Source organism: Schistocerca americana, chromosome 8 (genome assembly GCF_021461395.2).
Source record: "Schistocerca americana isolate TAMUIC-IGC-003095 chromosome 8, iqSchAmer2.1, whole genome shotgun sequence".
NCBI lineage: Eukaryota > Metazoa > Arthropoda > Insecta > Orthoptera > Acrididae > Schistocerca > Schistocerca americana.
Window position 1 is genome coordinate 428,923,591 of NC_060126.1, and position 14,998 is coordinate 428,938,588.

General features: G+C 43.7%; 1 protein-coding gene across 2 annotated transcripts in view; it reads left to right on the forward strand.

Moving 5' to 3' along the window:
* Positions 1-14,998, forward strand: part of LOC124545296 (CD2 antigen cytoplasmic tail-binding protein 2 homolog) — an 84,770-nt gene that overhangs the window by 3,801 nt on the left and 65,971 nt on the right. The gene's annotated exons all lie outside the window — the stretch shown is intronic.

Below are 14,998 nucleotides of genomic sequence, written 5' to 3' on the forward strand. Positions count from 1 at the left end.
CTTATAGTAACAGTTGTTTGCATGAAAAATCCCAGTTTAAATTTTTTTTGGTCCTTTCACTATTGAGCTAATAATTTTTAAAACTTCCAAAATTATGCAATTTTTGTTACAATTCAAAAACTTAAAATTACCATATCTCAAAAACTGTGTGAGTTAAAGACATAAAAGTTGTACCATTTTATTTAGTTTCTTATAAGCTTTAAAATTTTGTGCTAATTCGCGATATTCATAACAATGCTGAATTTTCCCTATTCGTATATTTTTTGTTAATGTGTATGTGTGCCAAATTTCATGATGGTGTTCCAGTGAAAGCATATTAAAATAAACTTTATTTTGCTAGTAAGTGCAACACCTTATGCAAAAGCTGTAGCACTTTGGGCTTGTTCATAAGCTGGAATATATCTCTAAAACCATATAATGCTGTCAAGTCATTATCTTTTATTTAGTACCAATCAGTTTATTACATTATTAGAATTATAGACTTAAACTTAAATTCACATGTGGCTTTCCCATGTTAACTGTGAAGATAACATACACAATAGCAGCTTATGCTTGAAACAGACTGTGAATAATGTACGCAATTATTCCTTCATTTTACAGATACATTAATATTAATCAATATAATTAGTTATACAAAGGTATAGCTGTTATTGTTTAACAATGTGTTATCATAGCACCGTGCAGAGAGAAATTTTTTACTCCTTTTCCAGTATAAAGAAAGAAAAAGCTGGCCAACGATGGTGTGTAAATAAAGATTTACTTATCCTTTTTCTTGAACTGAATGGACAGTGTCTTGAAAGGAGAATATAAGATGAACATCAACAAAAGCAAAACGAGGATAATGGAATGTAGTCGAATGAAGTCGGGTGATGCTGAGGGAATTAGATTAGGAAATGATACACTTAAAGTAGTAAAGGAGTTTTGCTATTTGGGGAGCAAAATAACTGATGATGGTCAAAATAGAGAGGCTATAAAATGTAGACTGGCAATGGCAAGGAAAGCGTTTCTGAAGAAGAGAAATTTGTTAACATCGAGTATAGGTTTAAGTGTCAGGAAGTTGTTTTGGAAAGTATTTTGTATGGAGTGTAGCCATGTATGGAAGTGAAACATGGACGATAAATAGTTTGGACAAGAAGAGAATAGAAGCTTTTGAAATGTGATGCTACAGAAGAATGCTGAAGATTAGATGGGTAGATCACATAACTAATGAGGAGGTATTGAATAGAATTGGGGAGAAGAGGAGTTTGTGGCACAACTTGACAAGAAGAACAGACCGGTTGGTAGGACATGTTCTGAGGCATCAAGGGATCACAAATTTAGCATTGTAGGCAGCGTGGAGGGTAAAAATCATAGAGGGAGACCAAGAGATGAATACACTAAGCAGATTCAGAAGGATGTAGGTTGCAGTAAGTACTGGGAGATGAAGCAGCTTGCACAGGATAGAGTAGCATGGAGAGCTGCAGCAAACCAGGCTCAGGACTGAAGACAACAACAACAACATATCCTTTTTCATCTTTAGATAGCACAGAAGCCAGCCACCATTTGTTGTCATAGGTGCAAGCAACAAGTCCTGTAATCTGTTCAAAAGCATATGCAGCATCTGGATGTACTTGCATTTTATGAACATCAGAATCCTTACAATCAGAAACAATTTGTGATTTGCCTTTGACTTTACTCATTGGAATAAATACATGATACTTACGTGTCCCTGTGACTGTTGTTGCTGTATGAAAATATTTTGCCAATCTCCTTTTTTTTTTATACTGCATGCTTGTCGTTTGTCACACGAAGTGACCGATGGCATATATGCTTGATCGCAATCAAACAACTGGAATGAAGTTAACCATGTTGTGCTTCAATAACTGACTAACATTAGTGTTAAGAAAACCACTTTGGCTATTATTTTACTTGCATGTATTAGGCCACTGGCTTCATTCTATATGAACATCCTCAGGTGACAGAGTGGCACAAATGTGCCAGCGTCATGATTTAAAATGCTTGATTTCCCAGTAAAACATTGAACCACTCATGTCAGAATATGACAGGTACAATATTCCATTTCATTGGCTGCACTTGGTACTTACATCGTATTCCAGCACGTGCCTTTCCAGATTTTATTGGGTGATTAAGCATTTTAAGTCATGACACCAGCATTTTTCTGTTGCTTTGTCCCCTGAGTGCATATGCTTGATGGGTAATACATGCACAGAGGTGACTAATTCACACCAGTGCTTTGCTAATTTTATCACCTCATTTCTGCTGAACACACACACACACACACACACACACACACACACACACACACACACAGAGTTCTATAAATATGAGCTACCACCATTGTAAATTAAAAGTTATATTAAATGGAAAATGTGCACTATCCCTTACATTATGTATGTTAATTGTTATATGGCATAGTTCAGTACAATTTTTAAATGATACAGAAAAGTGTGTTAATTAGTGTTCAATAATTTCATTTTAACAATAGTTCAATGGAGCCAGCTTACAAACCAAGTGCAGTTGAGATGCAGTTGACAATACAAATAGCAGTAAAATAAAATTGTTTTCTGTATGTTCCCAGTGGAATAATATCATGAAATTCGGCATACACATTAACAGATTGTGTATGACTAACACACATCTTTTTCAAAAGAAAAAAACTCTTATTTTGAATTTTTCAAAATTTAAAAATGTTTTGGTTTGATAAAATTTAGCATTTCAGTAAACTTGGTCAAACAGCGCATATCTTTAAAACATTTGATAAACTGAATAAAATGGTATAAATTTCAGGACTGTACATCAAATACTTTTTGAGGTTTCAGAACTTGGTAAAAATCCCACTATTTCAGGAACTTTAAAAATTAGTAGCACAGAAATGAAGTGCCCAAAATGTTTTTAATTTTGATTTTTATCTTAGTTTGATAGGTAGAATAAAATGACAAAAAAACTGGAAAATTCTAAACCATCCGTGCTCAAATTTATTTTTTATTGGTGAATTTCACATGGAATGACCTTTATTCTTTGTGTGTTACCTACTGGTACATATCGAAAGAATGGAATATATAAAACTGCAGCCATAGTTTACATTTTATGCAATAGTACAAAGACAAAGCTCTTATAAATTTTGCCCCTTGTGACATGGATATCAACTGACACTTAAACTTGTACTCAAAGCAGCTGTGAGGTGGGTATGCTGGCTAAAGATGACAGTTTCCCTTCTTCCCCTGAAATATTGATTGTGGTAACGGATGATCTTTAGCATACATGGTTAGGGTCGAAGATGGCAGTTTGGGTGTGTGTTGGTGAAACCAACAAAGTTTTATGTGAAATGAAGGCTGTGCTAAGAATTTGGTCAGTAGAATAGTCTGATGTCCACATTTGTGTCATATTTAGCATCTGCTTCATTTCAAAAATGAAAACTGCAAGGTAGGCTCCTAAAAGTTGTATTACTCAATAATAATAATAAAAGAAAAGCCATTGAGAATTTTGCTGCACATTATGCATGTGAAATGTATGTATGAAAATGGCAAGAGAGGGGGGAACTGTGTAACTCTTACCAAATATGGGCACAATGTACCCATATCTTAGCAAGTGTCGACTAAGATTCTGGAATACACTCCTGGAAATTGAAATAAGAACACCGTGAATTCATTGTCCCAGGAAGGGGAAACTTTATTGACACATTCCTGGGGTCAGATACATCACATGATCACACTAACAGAACCACAGGCACATAGACACAGGCAACAGAGCACGCACAATGTCGGCACTAGTACAGTGTACATCCACCTTTCGCAGCAATGCAGGCTGCTATTCTCCCATGGAGACGATCGTAGAGATGCTGGATGTAGTCCTGTGGAATGGCTTGCCATGCCATTTCCACCTGGCGCCTCAGTTGGACCATTGTTCGTGCTGGACGTGCAGACCGCGTGAGACGACGCTTCATCCAGTCCCAAACATGCTCAATGGGGGACAGATCCGGAGATCTTGCTGGCCAGGGTAGTTGACTTACACCTTCTAGAGCACGTTGGGTGGCACGGGATACATGCGGACGTGCATTGTCCTGTTGGAACAGCAAGTTCCCTTGTCGGTCTAGGAATGGTAGAACGATGGGTTCGATGACGGTTTGGATGTACCGTGCACTATTCAGTGTCCCCTGGACGATCACCAGTGGTGTACGGCCAGTGTAGGAGATCGCTTCCCACACCATGATGCCGGGTGTTGGCCCTGTGTGCCTCGGTCGTATGCAGTCCTGATTGTGGCGCTCACCTGCACGGCGCCAAACACGCATACGACCATCATTGGCACCAAGGCAGAAGCGACTCTCATCGCTGAAGACGACACGTCTCCATTCGCCCCTCCATTCACGCCTGTTGCGACACCACTGGAGGCGGGCTGCATGATGTTGGGGCGTGAGCGGAAGACAGCCTAACGGTGTGCGGGACCGTAGCCCAGCTTCATGGAGACGGTTGCGAATGGTCCTCGCCGATACCCCAGGAGCAACAGTGTCCCTAATTTGCTGGGAAGTGGCGGTGCGGTCCCCTACGGCACTGCGTAGGATCCTACGGTCTTGGCGTGCATCCGTGCGTCGCTGCGGTCCGGTCCCAGGTCGACAGGCACGTGCACCTTCCGCCGACCACTGGCGACAACATCGATGTACTGTGGAGACCTTACGCCCCACGTGTTGAGCAATTCGGCGGTACGTCCACCCGGCCTCCCGCATGCCCACTATACGCCCTCGCTCAAAGTCCGTCAACTGCACATACGGTTCACGTCCACGCTGCACGCTGTCGCGGCATGCTACCAGTGTTAAAGACTGCGATGGAGCTCCGTATGCCACGGCAAACTGGCTGACACTGACGGCGGCGGTGCACAAATGCTGCGCAGGTAGCGCCATTCGACGGCCAACACCGCGGTTCCTGGTGTGTCCGCTGTGCCGTGCGTGTGATCATTGCTTTTACAGCCCTCTCGCAGTGTCCGGAGCAAGTATGGTGGGTCTGACACACCGGTGTCAATGTGTTCTTTTTTCCATTTCCAGGAGTGTATTTACATCTATACTCTGCATACCACTGTGAAGTAATGGCAGAGGTTATTTCTCGTTGTACCAGTCTTTTAAGGCTTCTTCCCGTTCCGCTCGTGTATGAAGTGCGGGCAGAATGATTGCTTCTGTGCACACTGTATCTGTTCTGATCTTGTCTTTTGCAATCCCTATGGGAATAATATATAGTACGTTGTAGTATATTCCTCGAGTCATAACTTAATACTGGTTCTTAAAGCTTACTAAATAGACTGCTTTCATGGGCTAGCTTACAGCTGTCTTCAAGAATTTGCCAGTTAAGTTCATTCAGCATATCTCTGTCACTCTCTTGTGGGTCAAACAAATGTGTAACCTTTCATGCTGAGATTTGTTTTTCATTCAGTATTTACTGTTAATCTTATTTTGTACTGGTCTCGCATACTTAGACAATGTTGTAGAATGAGTTGCATGAGTGTTTTGTAAGGAATTTTTTTGTAGACTGATTGTATTTCCCTAGTATTCTGCTAATGAACAGAAGTATGTCACGTGCTTTACTTATATTTGAGCCTATATTATCATTTTATTTCATATCCCAACAGCTGTTAACCCAGGTATTTGTATGAATGGGTTGATTCCAATTGTGAACTATTGATATTTTAGGCATAGGCTGTTCTGTTTTTGTGTTTAGTGAAATGCATGATTTTACATTCCTTTGCCTGCATGTTTAAAACAATTTCCCGATCTTGGCACAACTTTGAAATCTTATCAAGACTTGGTTTGATATTTGTGTAATTTTTTTTCCCAGGCAGCAGTTCATTATAGATCATCTGCAAAAAGTCTGAGACCCCAATACTGGTGCTTATAAGATGATTAATATACAACATGAAGAGCAGTAGTCCTGAACACTCCCCTAGGGCACATCTGAAGTTAGTTTTTTGTATGCAGACAACTCTCCAGAGTTAAATGTTTAGAGTTTCTTATTCAAATAAAACACAACTGCCACTTTATCTAGTTTACTGACCACTTAAATCTTTCTACTTGTTTAGTTTCCATTTCTACCGTGGTTGTCATTGTTGCTATTACCCCCATTGTCACTGATACCAGATTAGACATGGATATCTTCAAAGAGGTCAGTTGTATTTGTTGCCATTAGATGGAATTTATTTCCACCAGGAGTGGGCTACTGGAACTATCTATTGCAAGCAGAAGAGAAGACACTATTCTTTCTCAGGATGTCTTGTCGCTCCCATCATTTACAAAGCTGTAATTATTGCAATTGGTTGTTGGAAGATTAAAGTGTGCTCCATTGATAACAGTGTGATTGGAGAACATTGTATAGAGACCCGAGGTTTTTACTGAAGTTTCAAGTTAAAACTAGGTGTGAATCTAGTGGTTAATAGGAAGAGCCATACTAAGTTTGTGTCCACCCTTGATATTGCCCGATTAATTTTGCAACTTGCTTCAGTTTTGACAGTTTCGAGGTTCTTGCCCACTTTGATAAATACAACACCTCAATTTCCCATTGGCCTATTTTTCGACACACAGTTAAATTTGATCCAAAATCTCAGTGCTCTCATCTCCACACTTTAGCCAGCTTTCTGCACGTAGCACCTTGTGAGCTTCATAGCTTTTTAGCAGCATTCCAAACAACGGCATTTGTTGCAAATGCCCTGGTAGTTGATCACTAGATAGTACAGGGAACAAAACTGATAGTTAACAAAATCAGAAACACAGAACTGCTTTTTATTTTAAAATTTTTCTTAACAAATGAAAATCCAGGAGTGAGTACATTTCTTTAGATCTCACACTAATACTTTAGAGTCTCATACAACTATCATTTTCTGGACTGCGTGGAGAACAAGTCTAATAATAATAATAATAATAATAAATCCCTGATACATTTACACAAGGAATAACTTATCTGAAACCTAAAGATCAAGCAGACACAAAAAACCCAGCAAAATATCGCCCCATAACATGCCTACCAGCAACATGCAAAATATTAACTTCAGTCATTACACAGAAATTAATGACATATACAACACACAACAAAATTATAAATGAAGAACAAAAAGGCTGCTGCAAAGGAGCACGAGGATGTAAAGAGCAACTGATAATAGATGTAGAAGTGACATATCAAGCTAAAACTAAACAAAGGTCGCTACACTGCGCATACATTGATTACCAAAAAGCTTTTGATAGTGTACCCCACCCATGGTTACTACAAATTGGAAATATACAAAGTAGATCCTAAATTGATACAGTTCCTAATGAAAAATTGGAAAACCACACTTAATATCCAAACAAATTCAAGTAATATCACATCACAGCCAATACAGGTTAAGTGTGGAATATACCAAGGAGACTCATTAAGTCCTTTCTGGTTCAGGCTTGCTCTGAACCCACTATCCAACATGCTAAATAATACAAATTATGGATATAATATTACTGGAACATACCAACACAAAATCACACATTTGCTACACATGGATGATCTAAAACTACTGGCAGCAACAAATCAACAACTCAACCAATTACTAAAGATAACAGAAGTATTCAGCAATGATATAAATATGGCATTTGGAACAGACAAATGTAAAAAAAATAGCTTACACAGCCACACATCGATCAAGATGCATCCAACACATGACTAAGAAAAGGCAATGTATACAGTGAGATGGAAGGATTCATGATTGCAGCATAGGATCAAACAATAAACACCAGATATTACAGCAAGCTTATTATTAAAGATCCCAATACCACAACAGATAAATGCAGACTTTGCAAACAACAAATAGAAACAGTAGGTCACATCACAAGTGGATGTTCAATTCTAGCAAATACACAATACACCAGAAGACATGATAATATAGCAAAAATAATACATCAATAACTTGCTATACAACACAAACTAATAAAACAACACGTTCTCACATACAAGTATGCACCACAAAATGTACTGGAGAATGATGAATACAGATTATACTGGAACAGAACCGTTATAACAGATAAAACAACACTACATAACAAACCTGACATCATACTCACAAAAAAAAGAAGAAATTAACACAACTAATCGAAATATCCACACCCAATACAACAAATATACAGAAGATAACAGAAGAAAAAATTGAAAAATACATCCAACTGGCTGAGGAAGTCAAGGACGTGTGGCATCAGGATAAAGTTGACATTATACCAATTATACTATCAACTACAGGAGTCATACCACACAATATCCACCAGTACATTAACGCAATACAGCTACATCCAAACGTATATATACAACTACAGAAATCTGTAATTTTTGATACATGTTCAATTACCCAAACGTTCCTAAATGCAATGTAACATATACTGTACAGTTAAAAGGAAGTCACGCTTGATCCAGGTCCACGTCACTTTCCATTTTTAACCAGACATAATGTCTGAGAAAGGAAAGAAATAATAATAATAATAATAATAATAATAATAATAATAATAATAATAATAATAATAATAATTTGTGTTAACTCCACGCACATAGAAAGTTACCTGAGTAGCAAACTGTGATGTGTAGTGCACACCTGATCCAGATAGGGAGACCCTAGAGTTCTCAGTCCTTTGGTGGAAGCGTAGACTGTTACAGCTTTGTTTGCCATTGAATCTTTTCTTGTTTGGTCCTTCTACATGGCTCAGAAGCTGGGGTCACAGTTTTGAGGATATTCCTGCAGATTGTGAACTTCATTAAGGTTATGCAGCAAGGCTTGCCAGTCTGACCTCCACTGTCAGATGCTGGAAATATCAAAGTATGACCTCAAAGCCCACATGACAGGCATAATTCTCTCCAACATGTGTCAGACCCATCAAGCTTCACAACTCTCTTGTATGTGCATGGGCCCCCTGTTCAATGCAGTACTTCTTCCTGCAGGTCCAGGGGTTAGAATAGGCTCGAGGTATTCCTGACTGTCGTAAGAGATGACTAAAAGGAGTCTTACACATTTCGGCCTTTATGTGATAGTCCCCCGTAGGGTTTGCCCTCCATTTTTCAAAATTTCCCCGAAGAACGAGCCAGTTGGGGAGGGGCGCCTTACATGGTGCATAGTCTCCATCATGTGCTGAGACCCCTTGCATCCTTAGTCGACATGGATCTGCACGTCTGCTAGTTCTCCAGCTGTTGAGCGAGGTCACCCTCCTGGGTTCATTTTCCTCCATCCTCTGTGCAGTATCGCATTTCGCGCTGTTGACAATAATGAAATTCTTAGCACGTTTGCACCTGATATCAAGCACGATAGCCAGTTTGTTGTGGTGGGGCCGCCATGTACCCTGTTGGTTGTAGTCCCTTGACAAACTCCCCACATATGCGAAGGAGTAGATGCCCGTCACCCTGGGGATTGGTACTCCCGACAATGGCCATCCTGCCAGTGCCAGGTGGCCTTCGCTGTGGCTGGGTGGCGCCGTGGGGAGGGCCACTGGTTGGAGTGGGTCGCATCACGGCAGATGACACGGCATGGAGTGTAGTACATCATCTCTTGCTGGTGGCCAAGCACCAGCAGTTTCTAAGTGGTCAAGTTCTAACTTCAGTGCTAAGGAATACAACCCAAAATCACTGCCCCCCCCCCCCCTCTCCCCCCGCCTGGCCACACCATGGGAGGAACGCCAGGCTAAGTATGGCAGCGAAGCTTATTCGTCCTGGTACCTCATATGTACAAGAGTTGATGAGGAATCTTTCTTGTCAATGAAACCTTAGTTTTTTTGTGAAGCATTTAGAGAACAAGTTTGGGGAGGTAGAGGGCTTGTCCAAAATGCGGTCAGGGCCTGTCTTGATCAAAACAGCATCCTCTGCCCAATCACGGGCACTACTTGCCTGTGGTAAGCTGGGGGATGTTTCTGTTTCCATCAGAGCTTAAATATTGTCCAGGGTATCATAATTTCACAGGACCTTCTTTTGCAGTCTGACGATGAGCTGCGCGCCAATTTAGAGTGATGAGGTGTCCATTTTGTCCGGCGCGTCCACCGGGGTCCAAGGGATAACCAGGTTGCCACTGGTGCCTTCATCTTGGCCTTCGAGGGTGACATTACCCGAGAAGGTCATGGTGATGATCTACCGTTGTGACGTAAAGCCATATATCCCTTCCCCGATCCGCTCGTTAAGTGCTGGAAGTTTGGCCATATGTCTTCCTGTTGTACTTCCAGTGTCACCTGTCGAGATTGTGGATGTCCTTCACATCCCAATACTCCCTGTGCCCCACCTCCCATCTGTGTCATCTGCAGAGAGCGCCATTCGCCTTGCTTACCAGACTGCAGGATTTATCAGAAAGAAAAAAAATATGGAATACAAGACCCTGGACCGACTGACCTACACTGAGGCTAAGAGAAAATATGAGAGGCTACATCATGTGCATATGACATCTACCTTCGCCGCCGCTATGACAACGGTTCTTCCATCTTCTGTTCTGCCACGTACAGTTGGCCCTCAGAGTTGTCAGGCTCCACCTGCCACCTTGATGGTGAGGGCCACTTCCCTCCCTGTTGCTTCTGCACAAGAGACTTCAGGAGCAACCCCCCCCCCCCCCTCCCCCCCAACCATTGGGGTCGTCGATCCCCACTTCTCAGCCGGAGTAGTGTAAGTCTTCTTCAGATCCTCTCGCCAGGAAGGGATTCCTTGAGTCACTCCCTTCCCAGGTTCCTACCAGTGGCAGAGCTGACACCCACCAATGGCTGAAGCAACCACAGGTAGCTAGTCGTAGGGCTTCACGGTCCTCAGTCCATGAGACTGACTCAGTGAAGCCCTCCCAGCTGAACAAACCTAAGGAGCAGCGAGAGAAACCTAAAAAGAAAGACCCCAAGAACCAAGGCGCTGCGGTGGCACCCACAGCACCACTACCTACAAGCTCTGTGTCTGAGGATGAGGTGGAGATTCTGGTGTCCACTGAGGACCTAGATCTCGCTGGGCCCTCAGACACAATGGATGTCGATCGCACAGGTACTAATCTGGTGGCAGCAGGTGACCCTGAGGCATAGACTGCCTCATTGAATTTTCACCTATTTTCAGCATTGCCCTCCAGGAAACCTGGTTCCCGGCAATGTGGACCCCTGCCCTTCATAGCTATAAAGGGATATTACAGGAACTGTAGCGACTAAAATAGTGTCAGGTGCATCTAAGTATGTAGTGAATCTATGCCCCTTCAAACCCCTTTTGAATCTGTGGCTGTCAGGATAAGGACAACGCAGGAAATGACTGTCTGCAATGTATATCTTCCTCCGGATGGTGCAGTATCCCTGAACGCATTGGCTGCACTGATTGATCAACTCCCTAAATCTTTCCTACTTTTGGGAGATTTTAATGCGCATAACCCCTTGTGGGGTGGCACCGTGCTTACTGGCCGAAGTAGGGAGGTCGAAAATTTACTGTCACAACTCGATATCTGCCTCTTAAATACAGGTGCCCCCCTCCCCCCCCCCCTCCCCACATTTCGGTTTGGCACATATTTGGCCATTGATCTCTCGGTTTGTAGCCCTGGCCTTCTCCCACTGATTGATCAACTCCCTAAGACAGTTCCTTGGTGGTCACCGAGGCAATTAAAGAGCGTTGGTGAGCTCTACAGCGACAGCCTTCCCTAGAGCACCTAATGGGCTCACTGGAGAGGACATGACGACCTGTGTGGTAGTGACCACTTCCCAATCTTCCTGTCACTCCCCTGGCATGCCCACGGACGACTACCCAGGTGGGCTTTAAAAAGACGGACTGGGAAGCCTGATCCTCTGCTGTCACCGCTGAATCTCCCCCACATGGTGCCATCTGTGTTGTCGTTGAGCAGATCACTACAATGATCGTTTCTGTGACGGAATTCTTTAGGGTGCCCCTGTGAAAGACAGTTCCTTGGTGGTCGCCGGAAGTCGCTGAGGCAATTAAAAAGCGTTGGTGAGCTCTACAGCGACAGCCTTCACTAGAGCACCTAATAGCCTTTAAGCGGCTCTGTGCCTGCGTACACCAGCTTATAAAACGATGGAAACAGGAGTATTGGGAGAGGTATGTGTTGATCATTGCGTGCCATATGTCACCTACCCATGTCTGGACGAAAATCAGACGTCTTTTTGGGTACCACACCCCAACAGGTGTCCCTGGCATTAACATCAATGGCATGTTATCTACCAATGCAAACGCATTTGCCGAGCTTTTTGCTGAGCACTGTGCTCGAGTCTCTGCATCGGAGAACTACCCCCCCCCCCCCCCCCCCCCCCCCCAGCCTTTTGCATCCTCAAACAGTGGATGGAAATGAAAGTCCTCTCATTCACTACATGCTACAGTGAACCCTATAACACCCCATTTACAGAGTGGGAGCTCCTGAGCGCCCTTGCACATTGCCCCAACACAGCTCCTGGGCCGGATCGGATCCACAGTCAGATGATTAAACATCTCTTGTCTGACTACAAGCGACATCTCCTCTTCATCTTCAACCGGAACTGGTCTGTGGTTTCTGGTGCTCCAACCCAGTCAAATCCCACTTGATGTGGATAGCTACCGGCCCATCAATCTCACCAACTTTCTTTGTAAGCAGCTGGAATGTATGATGTGTCGGCGGTTGGGTTTGGTTCTGGAGTCATGTGGCCTACTCGTTCCGTGTCAGGGTGGCTTCCGCCTGGGTCGCTCTACCACAGATAATCTTATGTCCCTCGAGTCTGCCATCCAAACTGCCTTTTCAGACACCAACATTTGGTTGCCGTCTTTTTTTACTTGTGTAAAGAACACAATACGATCTGTCAACATCGTATACTTGCCATATTGTATGAGTGGGGTCTCCGGGGCTCACTCCTGATTTTTATCAAAAACTTCCTGTTGCTCCGTACTTTCTGTGTCCAAGTTGGTGCCTCTCATAGTTCCCCCAATATTCAGGAGAATGGCATTCCGCAGGGCTCTGTATTGAGTCTCTCTCTATTTTTTGTGGCTATTAACAGTCTAGCAGGAGCTGTAGGGCTGTTGGTCTCACCTTCTCTGTATGCTGAGGACTTCTGCATTTCGTAATTCTCCTCCAGTACGAGTGTTGCTGAGCGGCACCTACTGGGAGCCATTCACAAGGCGCAGTCATGGACTCTAGCTCACAGCTTCCAGTTTTCAGCGGCGAAGTTGTGTGTCATGCATTTTTGTCGGTGTCACACTGTTCATCCAGAACCAGAACTGTACCTTAATGACGATCCTGTCACTGTGGTGGAGACATATCAATTCTTAGGACTGGTTTTCGACACTGGATTGACTTGGATGCCTCACCTTTGTCAGCTTAAGCAGAAGTGCTGGCAGCCCATCAATGATCTCCGTTGCCTGAGCAACACCAATTGGGGTGCAGATCGCTGAATGCTGCTGCAGCTCTAGAGAGCCCTTGTCCTATCCCGAATTGACTATGGGAGTGTAGTTTATGGTTCTGCAGCACCTTCTCATTGCGTTTACTCGATCCTGTGCACCACTGTGGGGTTCGATTAGTGACAGGAGCTTTTAGGACGAGTCCGGTGACCAGTGTACTGGTGGAGGGTGTTGTCCCTCCACTGCAGATCAGACGTGTGCAACTGCTCGCCAGTTACACAGCACACGCTCATAGTTCCCCTGAGCATCCAAATTACAGTCTCCTTTTCCTGCCCGCAGCAGTCCATCTGCCACATCGGCAGCCCAGATAGGGGCTAACGATTGCGGTTTGCATGTGGTCCCTTCTCTCCGAACTGGAGTCCTTTCCTTTACCACCTCTACTTGCGGTCTGTTCACGTATGCCTCCATGGTGTATGCCTCGGCCACAGCTTTGTCTGGACCTTTTGCATGGCCCTAAGAACTCTGTTAACCCCGCTGCTCTCCGCTGTCACTTCCTCTCGATTCTTGACGTGTTCCGGGGCTCTGAAGTGGTTTACACTGACAGCTCAATGGCTGATGGTCATGTAGGCTTTTCTCATATGTTCATGGAGGACATATTGAGCAGCACTCCTTGCCAGTTGGCTGCAGTGTTTTCACTGCGGAGATGGCAGCCGTATCTCGTGCTCTTGAGTACATCCGTTTATGCCCTGGCGAGTCATTTCCCCTGTGTACTGACTCCTTGAGCAGCCTACAAGCTATCGACCAGTGCTACCCTCGCCACCCTCTGGTAGCGTCCATTCAGGAGTCCATCTATGCCCTGGAACAGTCCTGCCATTCTGTGGTGTTTGTGTGAACCCCAGGACACGTCGGAATCCTCGGCAACAAACTTGCCGACAGGCTGGCCAAACAGGCGACGCGGAAACAGCTTTTGGAGATAGGCATCTCCAAAACTGACCTGCATTCGGTCTTACATCACAGGGTTTTCCGTCTTTGGGAGACGGAATGGCATAATAGCACGCACAACAAACTGCGTGTCATCAAGGGGACTAGGAATGTGTGGAAGTCTTCCATGCAGTCCTCTCACAGGGAATCAGTTGTCCTCTGCCGGCTCCGCATTGGCCATACGTGGCTAACGCATGGTTACCTTCTCCATCGCGAGGGCCCACCTCAGTGTCGCTGTGGCTCACAAATGATGGTCGTCCACCTCTTGCTGGACTTCCCACTTCTAGCCGCTCTGCGGTGGACTTTTAACTTTCCCAGCATCCTACCTTTGGTGTTGGGCGACAATGCCTCAACAGCAGCTTTTGTTTTACATTTTACTCATGAGGGTGGGTTTTATCATTTGGTCTAAGTTTTAGCGCATGTCCTTTCTCCTCTTTGTGTCCTGCCCCCTAGTGCTTTTAGGGAGGAGGTTTTAGTGTGTTGCAGAGTGGCTGGCTTCTCCTTTTTATTCAGCCAGCCATGGTAATCTGCTCTCTTGTTTTGATCTTTTCTACATGTTTCTTTCTTCCCTCTCTGGTTTTCTCGTCCGATTTTGCCCATTTTAGTGTTTGTTGCCCTTCTGCCATACTTGTGGTTTTCTCTTTTCTTCCAGCTGTGTTTTGTGTGTCTCGATTATTTTACTACACCCTTGTGGAATTATTTTAATCGGAATGAGGGACCGATGA